Below are 22,736 nucleotides of genomic sequence, written 5' to 3'. Positions count from 1 at the left end.
AGCGAGTGGATGCTCTAAGGACATGGCTGGAGGCCCGGCTGGAAGCTCTGCTGGAAGCATGCATAGCATGGGGAAGGGTAGCACCGACTGCAGCGCGGGTGAGTGACACGCTGGCGATCCTGCCTGACAGAGCAGCAATCCGGCATGGTGCTAACAGTGGTACAGTAAAAGGTCTACATCTTTCATGAAAACCATGATTTTCCTGCAGGATAAGGCTCCATTGCAGCATCGAGGGCTCCACTGCTCAGTGCCAGGAAAGGCCTTAAAGATGAAAAATGGCACATCCACCTTATTAGCCCAATAATTCTGCACACTAATAGTTGGCTAATAATTCTGCATTAAACCCCAATTTACTTTTGCAAATAATCAGGTTTATTAACCTTTTGGAGTGACCGACCAACTAACATGAATAATCAAAAATACAAATTACCTAATAATTCTGCATACAGTGTATAATGGTTCCATACAGTGCACAAACAATGTTTCATGGCATTGTAACAGTGCTGCATGTTACTAACATATAATAGCTAAATAATATTGCTATATATTGTGCGCTCAATCTCTATATAACACATAGAAGCACAAATAATGCTGTCATACTTCAACAACTAACACATCGTGTACCAAAATAATAGCTGCCAAGCTATGCCCTGAAACTATCAGTTCCCCAAGACTACTTTCATACCATGCCCATATAATACGCACCACACAAATGCAGTACCTCCATCTCAAATTATCATAATACAGGTGCATCTCACAAAATTAGAATATCATCAAAAAGTTACGTTATTTCAGTTCTTCAATACAAAAAGAGAAACTCCTATATTATATAGAGTCATTACAAACAGAGTGATCTATTTCACGTGTTAATTTCTGTTAATGTTGATGATTATGGCTTACAGCCAATGAAAACACAAAAGCCATTATCTCAGACAAGCTTTTTGGAGATGGACATTTAGAGAATCTATGGAGTATTGTCAAGAGGAAGATGAGAGACACCAGACCCAACAATGCAGACGAGCTGAAGGCTGCTATCAAAGCAACCTGGGCTTCCATAACCCCTCAGCAGTACCACAGGCTGATCGCCTCCATGCCACGCCGCATTGATGCAGTAATTGATGCAAAAAGAGACCTGACCAAGTACTGAGTGCATTTGCTGAACATACATTTCAGTAGGCCAACATTTCAGATTTTAAAATCATTTTTAAAGATGGTGTTATAAAGTATTCTAATTTACTGAGATAATGACTTTTGGGTTTTCATTGACTGTAAGCCATAATCATCAACATTAACAGAAATAAACACTTGAAATAGGTCACTCTGTTTGTTATGACTCTTTATAATGAGTTTCACTTTTTGCATTGAACTGAAATAAATTAGCTTTTTCATGATATTCTAATTTTGTGAGAAGCATCTGTGCTTCCACACACCTATACCTATTCAGTTATCTACTGTACCTGTCTTCCTCCTGTGGGTCTTTAATGGCCTCCTAGTTAATAAATGCTTGTCAAAAGTCATGTTCCCTTTCACTATTTGTAAAAGAATATTGTCTTGAAAAGATGAATTATTACACAGATACAGAACTTTTCATTACAAGGTCAAGTAGTTTTCATTTTCATGAAATAGGAAAAACCTTACGACGATCCTTACAGCTGCCATTAGATGGCAGTACATCTATACACTTAAACTTTTTTTAATGAGCGGAATGGCTGTGGCTGGATCAGTAACGGGACATTGTTCCATCACAGCATCAAAGTCTCCAGTGCTCGGTGCCAGTAAAGGTCTTAAAGATGAAGAATAATGACACGGCCCTTTCCTCACCGATCTTAACACCACTGAGAACTTGTGGGCTCTTATACAGGAGAATTCCAGTGCAGGATAACACTCACCTCTCTAATCGGTGTCTGGGGGCCTTGGCTGGTGCTGCCCAAAAAGTTGATTGTCAACAGATTAACCCCTTCTTACAATTGGACATGTTATTTGTGTCCTGGGATGAAGCTCTCACATTGAAGGGAACTCAGGAGCTGCGCTCCTTCCAGAAGAGGCAGATATGGGCTGTAATTCAAAAGTTGATTCCTCAGTAATGGATGAACGGACTGGCCATGTAAAGGTATTGCTGGACTTCTCTTTGAAAGAGCTACACACACACACACATATATATATACAGTGGGGCAAAAAAGTATTTAGTCAGTCAGCAATAGTGCAAGTTCCACCACTTAAAAAGATGAGAGGCGTCTGCAATTTACATCATAGGTAGACCTCAACTATGGGAGACAAACTGAGAAAAAAAAATCAAGAAAATCACATTGTCTGTTTTTTTATCATTTTTTTTGCATATTATGGTGGAAAATAAGTATTTGGTCAGAAACAAACAATCAAGATTTCTGGCTCTCACAGACCTGTAACTTCTTCTTTAAGAGTCTCCTCTTTCCTCCACTCATTACCTGTAGTAATGGCACCTGTTTAATCTTGTTATCAGTATAAAAAGACACCTGTGCACTCCCTCAAACAGTCTGACTCCAAACTCCACTATGGTGAAGACCAAAGAGCTGTCAAAGGACACCAGAAACAAAATTGTAGCACTGCACCAGGCTGGGAAGACTGAATCTGCAATAGCCAACCAGCTTGGAGTGAAGAAATCAACAGTGGGAGCAATAATTAGAAAATGGAAGACATACAAGACCACTGATAATCTCCCTCGATCTGGGGCTCCACGCAAAATCCCACCACGTGGGGTCAGAATGTTCACAAGAACGGTGAGCAAAAATCCCAGAACCACGCGGGGGGACTTAGTGAATGAACTGCAGAGAGCTGGGACCAATGTAACAAGGCCTACCATAAGTAACACACTACGCCACCATGGACTCAGATCCTGCAGTGCCAGACGTGTCCCACTGCTTAAGCCAGTACATGTCCGGGCCCGTCTGAAGTTTGCTAGAGAGCATTTGGATGATCCAGAGGAGTTTTGGGAGAATGTCCTATGGTCTGATGAAACCAAACTGGAACTGTTTGGTAGAAACACAACTTGTCGTGTTTGTAGGAAAAAGAATACTGAGTTGCATCCATCAAACACCATACCTACTGTAAAGCATGGTGGTGGAAACATCATGCTTTGGGGCTGTTTCTCTGCAAAGGGGCCAGGACGACTGATCCGGGTACATGAAAGAATGAATGGGGCCATGTATCGTGAGATTTTGAGTGCAAACCTCCTTCCATCAGCAAGGGCATTGAAGATGAAACGTGGCTGGGTCTTTCAACATGACAATGATCCAAAGCACACCGCCAGGGCAACGAAGGAGTGGCTTCGTAAGAAGCATTTCAAGGTCCTGGAGTGGCCTAGCCAGTCTCCAGATCTCAACCCTATAGAAAACCTTTGGAGGGAGTTGAAAGTCCGTGTTGCCAAGCGAAAAGCCAAAAACATCACTGCTCTAGAGGAGATCTGCATGGAGGAATGGGCCAACATACCAACAACAGTGTGTGGCAACCTTGTGAAGACTTACAGAAAACGTTTGACCTTTGTCATTGCCAACAAAGGATATATTACAAAGTATTGAGATGAAATTTTGTTTCTGACCAAATACTTATTTTCCACCATAATATGCAAATAAAATGTTAAAAAAACAGACAATGTGATTTTCTGGATTTTTTTTTCTCAGTATGTCTCCCATAGTTGAGGTCTACCTATGATGTAAATTACAGACGCCTCTCATCTTTTTAAGTGGTGGAACTTGCACTATTGCTGACTGACTAAATACTTTTTTGCCCCACTGTATATATATATATATATATATATATATATATATATATATATATATAGAGAGAGAGAGGTAAAAAAGGGAACAGCACAGCTTTTAAACTTATCTGCGGGTGCAAAGCCTTTAGGGAGCCCGTCCACCGGCTATCCTCAGTCCATAGATTCAAACAGAAAATAGGCAGCACTCCATAGTCTTGGATGTCTTGTGCAGTTTATTCAGACCCACATGTCTTAATGATCAGGTTTTTAAATACATCAGATAGGGATTGCATACATTAGTTAGGACTGCTCTGATAAGGGTATACCGTGAAGATTGGTAGAGCAGCTTAGTATACATTTTTTGCAAAAAACGTATCAACCAAATACCCTGTTTTTTACATCTTTTACTAGCACTTGCGGATTACGGCAACATTTTTTCAAACTGAGTGTTTTTGGTTTTACCATTCTCTTTTGTGTCTTCAGGTTTCTTGGTGGTGTGTGAACATGATCATACAGACTTGTTCACTGTGCAAGTAGCCCATGTGTTCCTGTTTCCATAATTGTTCTCTTGTGTCTACAAGACTGGGGAGTTCCACCACTCCTCTTGGGCTATCTGCACAAAAGCTGTTCTACCCTGTATGCACACATGGATTTTTCCTCTCTGAACCCTGTTCACACAGGTTATATACAGATGATCAGGTTTTTAAATACATCAGATAGGGATTGCATACATTAGTTAGGACTGCTCTGATAAGGGTATACCGTGAAGATTGGTAGAGCAGCTTAGTATACATTTTTTGCAAAAAACGTATCAACCAAATACCCTGTTTTTTACATCTTTTACTAGCACTTGCGGATTACGGCAACATTTTTTCAAACTGAGTGTTTTTGGTTTTACTATTCTCTTTTGTGTCTCCACATGTCTTAATTGCAACGTTTCGGCTCAGACTGAGCCTTTCGCTTAGCTTTTTTGTTAAGTATATAATTCCACATGTGTTAATTCATAGTTTTGATGCCTTCAGTGTGAATGTACAATTTTCATAGTCATGAAAATACAGAACAATCTTTAAATGAGAAGGTGTGTCCAAACTTTTGGTCTGTACTATATATATATATATATATATATATATATATATATATATATAATTTGGAGGGGGATCCTGCTGTCGGATTCCGTTTAAAGCATTTGTGTTGGCGCAAATTCTCTCTACATCAGAAGGTAAGAGGATGTCAATGTCGTCTCATCTAAAAAGGACAGGGTGTCGATACTTGGCGTTCCGCACAGCAGGTACGTGTGGATACGACTCTCCCAGTGCAGAAGTCTCAGTTCCTGTCACACCAGGCCTTAGCTATATACAGCTGTAGCAGTAAAATAATCGAACGTATATATCATTATTTGTGTTTCTTAGGCGATTTTCTAATCTTTTTGTCATTTTTTCCTTAAAGACCATATCTGTGTGAAGACGTTCACCAACTTTTCCTCGTGACCCTTACAAAGTCCCCTCGAGATGTCCGCCCCGGCCGAGGCATCTTCTTCCTGTTTGATAATGATGCATTTTGAATCGGGATGGAGGAGCAGATGTTGTTTGCTGTGACACACTGTGATTCTTCCTGCCTCTACCACACCGTTCCCGGGTATAATTGTCCTTGTCAATGATTTTTCTACTCTTCTTCGCCAGACAGACACGCTTCCTGTAGGCCAATTCCTGTTCCAGCTGAATGGAGTGTCATTTTGATAGGGATCTAGCACAAAAGACAACAATGAACATTTCCCATCCGTCCTCACAATGCGCCGCTGATTGCGGCCATTATTCTGCATAGCGAAAAAGCCTGAGATGAATCCTAGAACTGCAGATGCAGCAGATGCACACGGTGCAGAAACCGCTACAAGCAAATAAGACCATGATCACTTTCTCTTATGAGATAAAGGGCCGCATAGGCCAGAAATGGGGCTTTTTATTCCTGAAGGTGTACTGGGAAGATGGCTCCATCGTTGGTTCTGGGCGTTGGGTGATGTCATGACGCCAGGGATGTAATTATGGCATATGAGTCACCTGTTTTGGATATACTGAGACTGCCCCAATTTTTGGAGACAATCTCAAGACCAAAAGGCGTGTAATTGACACAAACTCCACCCACAAAAGGGTGGATCGCAGTTGGGTTTAGAGGAGCCGGTGACCGGACTTAAAATGTCCCTAAATTGCCAACACAAATGATGGTAATTATACTATAGAGGGTGTAGAGGGGAAATTATGCTATAGGGGGCGTAGAGGTAAAATTATACTATAGGGGTGCTGAGTACTTACATTGGTGCCATATTGGATGTACTTTTGAACACTGAACAATTAGTGAAATCAAATTTGAGGGGTCTTCCTATGATGTGCAAAAAACAGAATCATAAGATAAGAGCAAAAGTGGAAAAAATGTAAATTGTAAATTTTCAAACTTGTGTTGCATCAAATGCATAAAATATGGTGGCATCAAACTACTCACTGCCTCCCTAGATAAATACATTAGAGGGTATAATTTACCAAAAAATTCATTTATGGGGGATTATTGTTGCTCCAGAACCACACAGGCTCAGCAAATATGACAAATAGAGCCAAATTTGTAATCCAAAATTCACATTGTGCCACCTTCCGTTCTGAGCCTTGATGTTTGTCAAAACAGAACTTTTTGACTACATGTGGGGTATCGCCGTGCTCATAAGAAAATGGGTAACAAATTGTCGGGTCCACTTTTTGGTTTCATCTCTGGGAAAAGTGATAAATTTAGGGCTAAAGCAAGATTTTTGTGAAAAAAATGAACTTTTTCAATATGACGATCTATTGTTATAAAATTCTGTGTCGGACCTGTAGGTTCAAAATGCTCAGTATACCCCTGGATAAAATCCTTGAGGGGTGTAGTTTTTAAAATGGGGTCAGTTGTGGGTGGTTTCTGATGTTTAGGCTCCTTAGGGGCCCTCAAAATGTGACATGGTGCCTGCCGTCTCTTTCAGCCAAATTTCTGTTCCAAAATTAAAACATTGCTCCAAGCTATGCCGTTTGTCCAAAAATAACTTTTTGACTACATGTGGAGTATCGCCGCACTCGTAAGAAAATGGGTAGAAAATTGTGGGGTACACTTTTTGGTGTCATCTCTGGCAAAAGTGATAAATTTGGGGCTCAAGCAAGATTTTTGTGAAAAAAAATTAACTTTTTCAGTATGATGTCCTACTGTTATCAAATTTTGTGTCTTACCTGTGGGTTAAAAATGCTCAAATTACCCCTGGATAAATCATTGAGGAGTGTAGTTTCCAAAATGGGGTGACGTGTGGGGGGTTTCCACTCTTTAGGCACATCAGGGGCTTTACAAACCCAACATGGCGTCTGCTCTAGACGGCGGCCGCCCTGCTTATGAATCCCAGCCCCGCACTCTGCATAATGCATAACACACTGCGGGGCTGGGATTCAAAAGCAGGGCGGCCGCACAGGCGCAGTCTGCGAGACTGCATCTGAGGTCAGACGGGCAGAGCTCACTGTGCCTGCCCCAGGCAGAAAAAAACAGTGCAAGTGCCGGATTTGACTTGAAAACAGCGCGGAGGGGGCGGCACCCGGCGCCGAAGATTTGAGTGACGGCAGTGTGGCGTGTGCAGCAGGGGGGTTAAGACCTGCCTCCAGGACTAAAGAGAGATATTTTTGCGAAATTATAAAATGCTTTATTTCTGCTTTGACTGCACCAATAACTAAAAGAGCCACCTTGTCAGAATGCGGCATTACTGCTGCACAAGGTGGCTCTTTTAGTTTCTAACGGCTGGAGGAGGTGACAGAGTTGCTTTAAGCACCTTGAGGGGTGCAATTTTTAGAAAGGTGTCACTTTTGGGTATTTTCTATCATATAAGTCCCTCAAAGTCACATCAAATATTATCCCTAAAAAACATGGTTTTGTAAATTTTGCTGGAAAAATGAGAAATTGTTGGTCATCTTTTAACCCTTATAACTTCCTAATAAAAATAAAAAATTATTTCAAAAATAGTCCTGATGTAAAGCAGACATGTTGGAAATGTTATTTATTAACTACTAGATGGTGGCCCGATTCTAACGCATCGGGTATTCTAGAATATGCATGTCCACATAGTATATTGCCCAGCCATGTAGTATATTGCCCAGCCACGTAGTATATTGCCCAGTCACGTAGTATATTGCCCAGCCACGTAGTATATTGCCCAGTCACGTAGTATATTGCCCAGTCACGTAGTATATTGCCCAGCCACGTAGTATATTGCCCAGCCATGTAGTATATTGCCCAGCCACGTAGTATATTGCCCAGTCACGTAGTATATTGCCCAGCCACGTAGTATATTGCCCAGCGACGTAGTATATTAGCCAGTCACGTAGTATATTTCCCAGTTACCTAGTATATTGCTCAGTTACGTAGTATATTGCCCAGCCACGTAGTATATTGCCCAGTCACGTAGTATATCGCCCAGACACGTAGTATATTGCCCAGCGACGTAGTATATTGCCCAGTCAGGTAGTATATTCCCCAGTCACGTAGTATATTGGCCAGTCACGTAGTATATTGCCCAGCGACGTAGTATATTGGCCAGTCACGTAGTATATTGCCCAGTCACATAGTATATTGCCCAGTCACGTAGTATATTGCCCAGCCACGTAGTATATTGCCCAGCCACGTAATATATTGCCCAGTCACGTAGTATATTGCCCAGACACGTAGTATATTGCCCAGCGACGTAGTATATTGCCCAGTCACGTAGTATATTGCCCAGTCACGTAGTATATTGGCCAGTCACATAGTATATTGCCCAGCCACGTAATATATTGCCCAGCCACGTAGTATATTGCCCAGCGACGTAGTATATTGCCCAGCCACGTAGTATATTGGCCAGCCACGTAGTATATTGCCCAGCCACGAAGTATATTGCACAGCGACGTAGTATATTGCCCAGCGACGTAGTATATTGCCCAGCCACGTAGTATATTGCCCAGCCACATAGTATATTGCTCAGCCACATAGTATATAGCAGAGCCACGTAGTATATTGCCCAGTCACGTAGTATATTGCACAGCCCACGTAGTATATTGCCCAGCGACGTAGTATATTGCCCAGTCACGTAGTATATTGCACAGCCAACATAGTATATAGCCCAGCGACGTAGTATATTGCCCAGTCACGTGGTATAGTGCCCTGTCACGTAGTATATTGGCCAGCCACATAGTACTGTATATTGCACAGCGACGTAGTATATTGCCCAGTCACGTAGTATATTGCCCAGCCACGTAGTATATTGCCCAGCCACGTAGTATATTGCCCAGTCACGTATATTGCCCAGCCACGTAGTATATTGCCCAGCCACGTAGTATATTGCCCAGCCACGTAGTATATTGCCCAGTCACGTAGTATATTGGCCAGTCACGTAGTATATTGCCCAGTCACGTAGTATATTGCCCAGCCACGCAGTATATTGCCCAGCCACGTAGTATATTGCCCAGCCACGTAGTATATTGCGAAGCCACGTAGTATATTGCACAGCCCACGTAGTATATTGCCCAGCGATGTAGTATATTGCCCAGCCACGTAGTATATTGCCCAGCCACGTAGTATATTGCCCAGCCACGCAGTATATTGCCCAGCCACGCAGTATATTGCGAAGCCACGTAGTATATTGCCCAGCCACGTAGTATATTGCACAGCCCACGTAGTATATTGCCCAGCGATGTAGTATATTGCCCAGCCACGTAGTATATTGCCCAGCCACGTAGTATATTGCCCAGCCACGTAGTATATTGCCCAGCCACGCAGTATATTGCCCAGCCACGCAGTATATTGCCCAGCCACGTAGTATATTGCGAAGCCACGTAGTATATTGCCCAGCCACGTAGTATATTGCGCAGCCCACGTAGTATATTGCCCAGCGATGTAGTATATTGCCCAGCCACGTAGTATATTGCCCATCCATGTAGTATATTGCCCAGCCACATAGTATATTGCACAGCGACGGAGTATACAGCACAGAGACACGTAGTATAGAGACTTAAAAAAAACAACAGACATATACTCACCTTCCGAAGGCCCGTTGAAGACCTGCTATACTCACCATCCGCCGCCTTTCCCGTTCCTCGCGACGCTCCCAGGACCGCTCCATTGCAAGCGGCAGTTTCCGGTCCCAGGGCTGGTGTGAGCAGGACCTGTCATGACATCACGGCAGGTCCTTGTCGCACACCAGCCCTGGGACCCGAAACTGCCGCTTGCAATGGAGCGGTCCTGGGAGCGTCGCGAGGAGCGGGAAAGGCGGCGGAGGGTGAGTATAGCAGGTTTTGTTTTTTTTTATTATTTTTAACATGAAATATTTTTACTATTGATGCTGCATCGGCAGCATCAATAGTAAATAGTTGGGGACACACAGGGTTAATAGCAGTGGTAACGGAGTGCGTTACACCGTGGGCCATTACCGCTGCCATTAACCCTGTGGGAGCGGTGAGTGGAGGGGATTATGGAGCGGGCGCTGGGCAGTGAGTGCAGGGGAATAGGGGAGGGACAAACGGACTGTGGCCGTCGCTGATTGGTCGCGGCAGCCATGACAGGCAGCTGCCGAGACCAATCAGCGAATGAATAACCGTGACAGAAGGACAGACAGACGGAAGTGACCCTTAGACAATTATATAGTAGATTTTGTGTGATATGATTCTCTGATTTAAAGGCATATAAGAATTCAAAGCTTGAAAATTGCTACATTTTAATTTTTTTTGCTAAATTTCCATTTTTTTTAACAAATAAACAAAAGTCGTATGGAGGAAGAAATTTTTATGACTACCATAAAGTACAATGTCATGAAAAAACAATCTCAGAATCAGTGGGATCCGTTGAAGCGGAGTTATGACCTCATAGTGACAGTGGTCAGAATGGTAAAATTTGGTCTGGTCATGAAGGTCAAAATTGGCTCTGTCACTAAGAGGTTAATAGTGTGACCTGGTGTGGTTCTTTTTTTCTGTGATGTCCTTTTCAATGAGATCCTATAGAGCAGTTCCTGACAAAATTGGTTGCCGTTTTTTCTTAAACAAAATGTAACAGATTTCTAACCCAGATTTGAAGCAGCATTTTTTTTTAATGTTTAGTTAGTATGGAAACGCAGTGATTCTGCTGGATAAATATAAAAGACGCTTCGAAAAAAGGACAAAAAAAAAAGAAAGCGAAGCAACAGCAAAAATGTAAGTGCACTTCAGTGAATTTCTATGTGAACCTAAGAAAAACAATGGCCGCAGGAAGCTCAACACAAGATAGAAGATCGTTTTCTCTATATAATAATTTATCTTTAAATACTAGTGTCATACAGTTACAGAATAATACAAGTAGCACAGATTATTACTGTATTGTTACTGAACAAAACTCAGTATATGAAGGTATATACCTGTATATAAGGGGCACATAATATGGCCACACATTACCAACATATACTGCAGTACCCATATAATACCAGCATACTGTTACTGAAAAAAAACAACATAACAATATGATCATAATATGCGGTATTATTGTCGTTGGTAAGAACAATTGCTTCCATACAGTGATCATATAATGGTGCTACATACCAAATATTCAGTTAATATTATACAGGTAAAGCCAGTGACTCACATGGGATAAACCTCTCTCATTGTACTCATTCATTTGACCTTTTCTTCTCCATCCTGCCCAGACCTCCATGACGACTTTAACCTGTCATCTCCACATAAATGTAATGCGCAGAAATCTATGGTCGTTCAGTGTTCCAGAAACCTTCTCATATTTCTCGACCTTCTAATAAAATTCACTGTTCTTCATACTGCGCCAAACAGTAATAATTCCCCGATGCCCTACACCAGAGGTCCCCAACCTTTCTGACCTTGAGAGCCACATCCAGCTATGAAAGAGAGTCATGAGCCACATTCAGCTCTGAGAGACGGTCGCGAGCCACAACCAGCTCCTTCCCCACTCACAGTAGTGACGCCAAGAGTCTCCATTACCGGTATAATGACAACCAAAGCTTTTCCACTGAAATCCCACCAAGGCAGTATGCCACGCTCCACAGTTTCCTATCACCCCTATTCAGATCTGCTCTTCTGTACAGGGCTACACACAAAAGTCACTATTTAGAGATCTGCTCTTAATAGTTACAGTGGGGCAAAAAAGTATTTAGTCAGTCAGCAATAGTGCAAGTTCCACCACTTAAAAAGATGAGAGGCGTCTGAAATTTACATCATAGGTAGACCTCAACTATGGGAGACAAACTGAGAAAAAAAAAATCCAGAAAATCACATTGTCTGTTTTTTTAACATTTTATTTGCATATTATGGTGGAAAATAAGTATTTGGTCAGAAACAAACAATCAAGATTTCTGGCTCTCACAGACCTGTAACTTCTTCTTTAAGAGTCTCCTCTTTCCTCCACTCATTACCTGTAGTAATGGCACCTGTTTAAACTTGTTATCAGTATAAAAAGACACCTGTGCACACCCTCAAACAGTCTGACTCCAAACTCCACTATGGTGAAGACCAAAGAGCTGTCAAAGGACACCAGAAACAAAATTGTAGCCCTGCACCAGGCTGGGAAGACTGAATCTGCAATAGCCAACCAGCTTGGAGTGAAGAAATCAACAGTGGGAGCAATAATTAGAAAATGGAAGACATACAAGACCACTGATAATCTCCCTCGATCTGGGGCTCCACGCAAAATCCCACCCCGTGGGGTCAGAATGATCACAAGAACGGTGAGCAAAAATCCCAGAACCACGCGGGGGGACCTAGTGAATGAACTGCAGAGAGCTGGGACCAATGTAACAAGGCCTACCATAAGTAACACACTACGCCACCATGGACTCAGATCCTGCAGTGCCAGACGTGTCCCACTGCTTAAGCCAGTACATGTCCGGGCCCGTCTGAAGTTTGCTAATGAGCATTTGGATGATCCAGAGGAGTTTTGGGAGAATGTCCTATGGTCTGATGAAACCAAACTGGAACTGTTTGGTAGAAACACAACTTGTCGTGTTTGGAGGAAAAAGAATACTGAGTTGCATCCATCAAACACCATACCTACTGTAAAGCATGGTGGTGGAAACATCATGCTTTGGGGCTGTTTCTCTGCAAAGGGGCCAGGACGACTGATCCGGGTACATGAAAGAATGAATGGGGCCATGTATCGTGAGATTTTGAGTGCAAACCTCCTTCCATCAGCAAGGGCATTGAAGATGAAACGTGGCTGGGTCTTTCAACATGACAATGATCCAAAGCACACCGCCAGGGCAACGAAGGAGTGGCTTCGTAAGAAGCATTTCAAGGTCCTGGAGTGGCCTAGCCAGTCTCCAGATCTCAACCCTATAGAAAACCTTTGGAGGGAGTTGAAAGTCCGTGTTGCCAAGCGAAAAGCCAAAAACATCACTGCTCTAGAGGAGATCTGCATGGAGGAATGGGCCAACATACCAACAACAGTGTGTGGCAACCTTGTGAAGACTTACAGAAAACGTTTGACCTCTGTCATTGCCAACAAAGGATATATTACAAAGTATTGAGATGAAATTTTGTTTCTGACCAAATACTTATTTTCCACCATAATATGCAAATAAAATGTTAAAAAACAGACAATGTGATTTTCTGGATTTTTTTTTCTCAGTTTGTCTCCCATAGTTGAGATCTACCTATGATGTAAATTACAGACGCCTCTCATCTTTTTAAGTGGTGGAACTTGCACTATTGCTGACTGACTAAATACTTTTTTGCCCCACTGTATTTACACCTGGTACTAATGCACCAAGCTGGCAGACAGCCGCGAGCCACACATCACGAGCTCGCGAGCCACATGTGGCTCCCGAGCTACAGGTTGGGGATCCCTGCCCTACACTATGATAGTGCCTCCTTGTGCCCTGCTGCAATAATAGTGCTCCCACCACTAATAGTGCATCTGTTCTGTCTCCACACAGTAATAAAGTCACTCCTTTGCGCCTCCACACAATAATGCCCCTTTTCTGCCTCCACACAGTAATCATGCCCCTTTTCTGCCTCCACACAGTAATAATGCCCCTTTTCTGCCTCCACACAGTAATAATGCCCCTTTTCTGCCTCCACACAGTAATAATGCACCTTTTCTGCCTCCACACAGTAATAATGCCCCTTTTCTGCCTCCACACAATTATGCCCCTTTTCTGCCTCCATACAGTAATAATGCCCCATTTCTGCCTCCACACAAAAATGCCCTTTTTCTGCCTCCACACAATAATACCCCTTTTCTGCCTCCACACAGTAATAATTCCCCTTTTCTGCCTCCACACAATAATGCCCCTTTTCTGCTTCCACACAATAATGCCCCTTTTCTGCCTCCACACAGTAATAATGCCCCTTTTCTGCCTCCACACAGTAATAATGCACCTTTTCTGCCTCCACACAGTAATAATGCCCCTTTTCTGCCTCCACACAATTATGCCCCTTTTCTGCCTCCATACAGTAATAATGCCCCATTTCTGCCTCCACACAAAAATGCCCTTTTTCTGCCTCCACACAATAATACCCCTTTTCTGCCTCCACACAGTAATAATTCCCCTTTTCTGCCTCCACACAATAATGCCCCTTTTCTGCTTCCATACAATAATGCCCCTTTTCTGCCTCCATAGAGTAATAATGTCCCATTTCTGCCTCCACACAATAATGCCCCTTTTCTGCTTCTACACAATAATGCCCCTTTTCTGCCTCCATAGAGTAATAATGCCCCATTTCTGCCTCCACACAAAATTGCCCCTTTTCTGCCTCCACACAATAATGCCCCTTTTCTGCCTCCACACAAAAATGCCCCTTTTCTGCCTCCACACAATAATGCCCCTTTTCTGCCTCCACACAAAAATGCCCCTTTTCTGCCTCCACACAAAAATGCCCCTTTTCTGCCTCCACACAATAATGCCCCTTTTCTGCCTCCACACAATAATGCCCCTTTTCTGCTTCCACACAATAATGCCCCTTTTCTGCCTCCACTCAATAATGCCCCTTTTCTGCCTCCACATAATAATGCCCCTTTTCTGCTTCCCCACAATAATGCCCCTTTTCTGCCTCCACACAGTAATAATGCCCCTTTTCTGCTTCCACACAGTAATAATGCCCCTTTTCTGCTTCCACACAATAATGCCCCTTTTCTGCTTCCACACAATAATGCCCCTTTTCGGCCTCCACACAGTAATAATGCCCCTTTTCTGCCTCCACACAATAATGCCCCTTTTCTGCCTCCATATAGTATAAATGCCCCATTTCTGCCTCCACACAATAATGCCTCTTTTCTGGCGTAATTTCGCAATGCATCTCTGGCGACGGAAGCTGGCGGCAGCCTCGCCGCTCGCACGCATCAGTGGACGCCGGAGGGTGAGTATATAACTATTTTTTATATTAATTCTTTTTTTTTAACAGAGATATGGTGCCCACACTGCTGTATACTACGTGGGCTACGTTATATACTGCGTGACTGATATATACTACGTGGGCAGTGTTATATACTGTGTGGGCTGTGTTATTTACTGCGTGGGCTGTGTTATATACTACGTCGCTGCTATATACTACGTGGCTGTGCTATATACTACGTGGCTGTGCTATATACTACGTGGCTGTGGAATATACTATGTGACTGTGCTATATACTACGTGGCTGCTATATACTATGTCAGGGGTGTCAAACTGCATTCCTGGAGGGCTGCAAACAGGTCATGTTTTCAGGATTTCCTTGTACTGCACAGGTGATAATTTAAGCACCAACTCATTATTTGTGTAGGTGATTAAATTATCACCTGTGCAGTACAAGGAAATCATGAAAACATGACCTGTTTGCAGCCCTCCAGGAATGCAGTTTGACACCCCTGTACTACGTGGCCGTGCTATATACTATGTGGCTGCTATATACTATGTGGCTGCTATATACTATGTGGCTGCTATATACTATGTGGCTGCTATATACTATGTGGCTGCTATATACTACGTGGCTGTGCTATATACTACGTGACTGTGCTATATACTACGTGGCTGTGCTATATATACTACGTGGCTGTGCGATATACGTGGTTGTGCTATATATACTACATGGCTGTGCGATATACTACGTGGCTGTGCTATATACTATGTGGCTGTGTTATATACTACGTGGCTGTACTATATCCTGCACCCTGAACCCCCGACATCCACCGAACCCCCGGCATCCTGCGACCAATCAGTGACAGACGCAGTCTAGCCGCGAATTGACGTGGGATTTAAACCACACTTTGCTGATTGGTCGCGCCCGGCCGGCCGCGACCAATCAGCGATATTGGCGCGGTATTTAAACACCGCTTCAGTGATAGGTAGCTCACGGCCGGCCGTGACCATCAGCGATATTGTCGCGGTATTTAAACACCGCTTCGGTCATTGGTCGTGCCTGGCTGGCCGTGACCAATCAGCGACAGGCGCAGTCCGGCCGCGAATCGGCACCAGATTTGAACCACGCTTCATTGATCGGCCAGCCGGGTGCGACCAATCAGCGATATTGGTGCGGAATTTAACCCCCACTCACAGCGCGACGTACGTACATACATATTCTAGAATACCCGATGCGTTAGAATCGGGCCACCATCTAGTAGTTATATAAACTTTAAAATCAAAATGAACTCACTGATGGATCCTCAGTCAACTCATTCTCCAGCCAGCGATAGACAGTGCAACACACAGACTATAGAGGGCAAATGGTGAATTTTTTTAAAGGGGTTCTCCACTGCTTTACAAGATAAAAGGGTGAGTAGTGGGCAATCATTTTAACTGACAAAGTGCCGGGCATAGAATAAAAACAAACCAGGTACTCAGCTCCTGGACCGGCACCGATCATTTACCCTCTGTAGCTTCTGTGTTGCGTTGTCTATTGCAGGCTGCACAGTGAGTTAAGTGGTGGATATGCAAAAATTATTTTTTTGGTCAAAAATATATTGCCCCCGAAGGGGTACACACCAGCTTACCGTCAGATCACTATTGATTGGTTACTATGAATTTCCCCGTCGTTATCCACCGTTACAATGCCGTCCTGCCATCTGTTTGCCGCCTCCCCGGTAATACATCCCATAATTGACATTCTTTGTGTCTGGATTTCTCTGTTTTCTTCCCTCTGTCTGCAGTGATTTTCTGCTAGGTGAATCTCTCGCTCCATTTCATCCTTATATTTTGCAGATATTCTTCTTTTCCGGCCGCACTCGGTTCGGGGGCAGTCGCTGTTCTTTTCCATACTGATTATAATGAGGTTAGGACTCCTGATACTATTACTATAAGTCCCAGGACACATTTACTCCTTGTCTTATGTCAGGTCGCTTAATGAGATCTGTTCCTTGGAATGTGATGCTCCTCTGTTATCCTTCTGGGAAACGCATGAATCAAGCAACAACTGAGCGTTACTATCCCACTTGTCAATAGCGTGGGACACTACACAGCTGACACTGACCGATCAGTGCAGACAAGCCAGTGGAAGAAGGAACGGTAACAGAGGTTATCCATACATTTCCAGGAGGAAAAACAGAGGGATGACACCATACAAAATCACAGATGCTGCAGAAATGTAATTTCATGGCTAATATGGGTATATAGATGACATGTCAGGATATATAATGGGAAATACAGACTTGAGTGTTACTGAAGGCCATTTAATAGTAGGGAAAGGATGATTAGCAGTAGGAGAATAACGCTGCTGCAGATCAGTCAAACAAGGCTTGTACTATACAAAGAGGCAGGATATTGATAACGAAGGTACGTGGGTGAAAGCCATTGTCTGTGTTGTAAATTCCCATGGCCAGCCTGGGAACTGTGGCTGTAATGCTGACAATACCTTCCCGTAGTGGACTTTATTTTTATCCTATAAGAACAGGCCATGTATTGCTGGGAAACAGAAAACCTTCATTTCCAGGCGGTTTAAAGAATATGCTTATGATGTGATCGATTTTCGCCTGCTCATGCTGCCCCCTCTGATTGATGAGCATGATGCCCCCCACCCCATTCACACATACCCTGATGATATCTCTCACCTGTGTTGTTGATTAGAAGCAGGGCGCATGCACAATAGCTCTGCCCTCTATAGGGAGGAGGACACGGGTGGCGCCATGCTTTTGGATGTTGTGTGGATGATGTTGGGGACGTCGTCAGAGAATCAGTTATTACAGGAAACTAATAGGGATCAACATACCCAATAACAACTCTATCTGCAAAGTTTGGAATATTAAAGGGTTTGTCTGGTCTTAAACTACAAGTCTGCAGTCACTCTGTGTGACTACAGACTTGTAAATCCTCATAGTGTCCAAATTGTGAGGATTCACCGATGCCAGATGGCCATGTGACGACAAGTATGCAATTTGCGTACTTCCGGCCACATTCCGACTAGACGTGTCCGGCCTTGCTCCATACACTTGCATTGAGAAAGTCTAGTCGGCAGGTGACCACATGTATATGCAGCGCCCCAGGGTCCTGGTCGTTGCAGTGATATCATTCTTCCACCAGGGGGAGTGATGTTACATTTGAAGGCAATAAAGGAGATCTCACTCTCAGGTAACACAAACACACAACACATTTCATACTCCAGTCCACCAGGGGGAGCTATGCTCCTATTTATTAGGGCACTCTTCACAATTAGGTAAAACTGGTGGTCTGGATAGGAAGTTAGGCAGAAGCTTGCTGGGCTTCACCCAGTTAGCTGCTGTCTGAGCTCCGCTCAGGTAGTTGGTCCCTGACAGGGGTGGGATCCTGTCAGAGGCCTAGACGGAAGGCCACGGAGCTGCGCCTGCCCCACATGGCAGCATCCTAAAAAAGAGACACGAACAGAGAACTGTATTGTAGAGGGTGAGAAATGAAGTCATAGCAAAAGGAGAGAAAACCAGAAGGAGTTCTGCCCTGCACAGGCTGCCTCTTTCTGAGGCGCAGGATCTGGGAGCCGGAACACCAAGGGAACAACAGTCCTTTATGCCTTGCTCCAGAGACCGGCAGGACAGCTAATTCCATGTTACCTGCCCGCCCTATACACAGGAGGCATGGTGGCAACTTGTGGGGGCCGGGGCGTGCTAGAGTCCCTGTAAAAAGCCTCAGGCCACCAATCATACGGGTTTGTTTCTATCCATCTGGGAGACAGAGAGACACAACATCTAGAACATCTACAACAGTTGTGAGGACCTTATGAGAGGCTCAGCAGTAAGGTACTACAACATCCAGGCGCTAGAGGAAGGCTACTGATTTCCACCTGGATAAGGGGGACTCTGGATTTGCCTTCAAAACGGCCGCACTCTGCCTGCCCTGTGATCTGGTGCTCTGGACTGTGGATGCTGAAGCCATCAGTAAAGGTAAAGAGACTGCAACCTTGTGTCCTCGTTCTTCACTGCGCCTCACACCATCCACCATCTACACACCGGGAAGCCTTGGGGACATACTTCACCTGTGGGAAGGTACACCATCTAGCTGCCATAACATCTCCTGAGCGGACCCCTAAGCAGCGTCAGTCACCCTGACCGAATAGCACAGGTGGCTGTTGTGAATTCTGTTGTCGAGCTCCCTCCTGTGGTCATGAATGGTACTTCGGCTGGTTCTGTCCATGGACTTCCTCTGGTGGGTGTTTCTGAGTTTCCTTCCACAGGTGACGAGGTTAATTCGTTAGTTGGCTGCTCTATTTAACTCCACTTAGATCTTTGCTCCATGCCACCTGTCAATGTTCCAGTATTGGTCTAGTTCGATCCTGGATCGTTCTTGTGACCTGTCTTCCCAGCAGAAGCTAAGTTCCAGCTTGTATTTCTTTGGTTTGCTATTTTTCTGTCCAGCTTGCTATTTTTATTGTTGTCTTGCTTGCTGGAAGCTCTGGGACGCAGAGGGAGCGCCTCCGCACCGTGAGTCGGTGCGGAGGGTCTTTTTTGCGCCCTCTGCGTGGTCTTTTTGTAGGTTTTTGTGCTGACCGCAAAGTAACCTTTCCTATCCTCGGTCTGTTCAGTAAGTCGGGCCTCACTTTGCTAAATCTATTTCATCTCTGTGTTTGTATTTTCATCTTTACTCACAGTCATTATATGTGGGGGGCTGCCTTTTCCTTTGGGGAATTTCTCTGAGGCAAGGTAGGCTTTGTTTTTCTATCTTCAGGGCTAGCTAGTTCCTTAGGCTGTGCCGAGTTGCATAGGGAGCGTTAGGCGCAATCCACGGCTATTTCTAGTGTGTCTGATAGGATTAGGGATTGCGGTCAGCAGAGTTCCCACGTCCCAGAGCTCGTCCTTTATTATCAGTTACTATCAGGTCATTCCGTGTGCTCTTAACCACCAGGTCCATTATTGCCCTGACCACCAGGTCATAACAGTACAGGTGGCCCAAAGTACTAATGCATCTCAATAGAGGGATAAGAGAAGTTCTGAGACCATTTTTTTTTCTTTGCAGTGTGTTTTGTCTCTCTTTTCCCCTTTACCTCTGGGTGGTTCAGGACACAGGTGTAAACATGGACATTCAAGGTCTGTCCTCTTGGATGGATAATCTCACTACAAGGGTACAAAACATTCAAGATTTTGTGGTTCAGAATCCGATGTCAGAGCCTAGGATTCCAATTCCTGATTTGTTTTTTGGTGATAGATCTAAGTTCTTGAATTTCAAAAATAATTGTAAATTGTTTCTTGCCTTGAAACCTCGCTCCTCAGGTGACCCTGTTCAACAAGTAAAGATCATTATTTCTTTGTTACGTGGTGACCCTCAAGACTGGGCATTTTCCCTTGCGCCAGGAGATCCGGCATTGCGTGATGTTGATGCGTTTTTTCTGGCGCTTGGATTGCTTTATGACGAACCTAATTCAGTGGATCAGGCAGAGAAAATCTTGCTGGCTCTGTGTCAGGGTCAGGATGAAGCGGAGATATATTGTCAGAAGTTTAGAAAGTGGTCTGTGCTCACTCAGTGGAATGAATGTGCCCTGGCAGCAATCTTCAGAAAGGGTCTCTCTGAAGCCCTTAAGGATGTCATGGTGGGATTTCCCCTACCAGCAGGTCTGAATGAGTCTATGTCCTTGGCCATTCAGATCGATCGACGCTTGGGTGAGAGTAAAGCTGTGCACTAGGGTTGAGCAAAACGGGTCGAAAATATTGAAAAGTCGCCGACTTTTGGCAAGGTCGGGTTTCATGAAACCCGACCCGACCCCTGTGTGGGGTCGGCCATGAAGTCGGCGATCTTTTGAATCTAGAATCGGAATTCCGATACCGATTCCCGATATGTTTAAGATATCGGGAATTGGTATCAGAATTCAGATTTAAGTGTAAAATAAAGAATTAAAACAAAAAATATCGCAATACTTACCCTCTGACGCGCCCTGGTACTAACCGGGAACCTTCCTTCCTTAGAATCAGCCTTCCAGGACCTTGCGGTGACGTCGCGGTGACGTCGCGGCTTGTGATTGGCCGCGCGGCCGCCCATGTGACCGCTCGCGTGACCAATCACAAGCCGCGACGTCACCGTACCTAATAGGAATATACTCACCCTCGGACGCGCCCTGCTTCTTTCCGGCAGCCTTCCTTCCTAAGAATCAGCCCTTCCAGGACCTTCGGTGACGTCGCGGTGACGTCGCGGCTTGTGATTGGTCGCGCGAGCGGTCACATGGGCGGCCGCGCGGCCAATCACAAGCCGCGACGTCACCGCGACGTCACCGCAAGGTCCTGGAAGGCTGATTCTAAGGAAGGAAGGTTCCCGGTTAGTACCAGGGCGCGTCAGAGGGTAAGTATTGCAATATTTTTTATTTTAATTCTTTATTTTACACTAAAATATGGATCGCAGGGCCTGAAGGAGAGTTTCCGCTCCTTCAGACCCTGGGAACCATGGAAACCCAATGCACTGCATTGGGTTTCGGGTTTCGGCCGACCCCGACCCCGACTTTTTTATAGGATCGGCCGATTTCACTCGACCCGACTTTTGAAAAAGTCGGGTTTCGTGAAACCCGACCCGATCCTATAAAAGTAAAGGTCGCTCAACCCTACTGTGCACCATTTGGCGGTACTATCTGAGCATGGGCCTGAGCCTATGCAATGTGATAGGACTTTGACCAGAGCTGAACGGCAATAACACAGACGTCGGAATGGGCTATGTTTTTACTGTGGTGATTCCACTCATGCTATCTCCGATTGTCCTAAGCGCACTAAGCGGTTCGCTAGGTCCGCCACCATTGGTACGGTACAGTCTAAATTTCTATTGTCCGTTACTCTGATTTGCTCTTTGTCATCCTATTCTGTTATGGCATTTGTGGATTCAGGCGCTGCCCTGAATTTGATGGACTTGGAGTATGCTAGGTGCTGTGATTTTTTCTTGGAGCCCTTGCAGTATCCTATTCCATTTAGAGGAATTCATGCTACGCCTTTGGCCAAGAATAAGCCTCAGTACTGGACCCAATTGACCATGTGCATGGCTCCTGCACATCAGGAGGATATCCGCTTTCTGGTGTTGCATAATCTGCATGATGTGGTCGTCTTGGGGTTGCCATGGCTACAGGTTCATAATCCAGTATTGGACTGGAAATCTATGTCTGTGTCCAGCTGGGGTTGCCAGGGGGTACATGGTGATGTTCCATTTTTGTCTATTTCGTCTTCCACTCCTTCTGAAGTTCCAGAGTTTTTGTCGGATTATCGGGATGTATTTGATGAGCCCAAAGCCAGTGCCCTACCTCCTCATAGGGATTGCGATTGTGCAATTAATTTGATTCCTGGTAGTAAGTTTCCTAAGGGCCGATTGTTCAATTTATCTGTGCCAGAACACGCCGCTATGCGGAGTTATATAAAGGAATCCTTGGAGAAAGGCCATATTCGCCCGTCGTCATCACCGTTAGGAGCAGGGTTCTTTTTTGTGGCCAAGAAGGATGGTTCTTTGAGACCTTGTATTGATTACCGCCTTCTTAATAAAATTACAGTCAAATTTCAGTATCCTTTGCCGTTGCTGTCTGATTTGTTTGCTCGTATTAAAGGGGCTAGTTGGTTCACCAAGATAGATCTTCGTGGTGCGTATAATCTT

This window comes from Ranitomeya imitator, chromosome 1, assembly GCF_032444005.1.
Source record: "Ranitomeya imitator isolate aRanImi1 chromosome 1, aRanImi1.pri, whole genome shotgun sequence".
In the NCBI taxonomy this organism is placed as follows: Eukaryota; Metazoa; Chordata; class Amphibia; order Anura; family Dendrobatidae; genus Ranitomeya; species Ranitomeya imitator.
Note: the sequence above shows the minus strand (reverse complement) of the source record.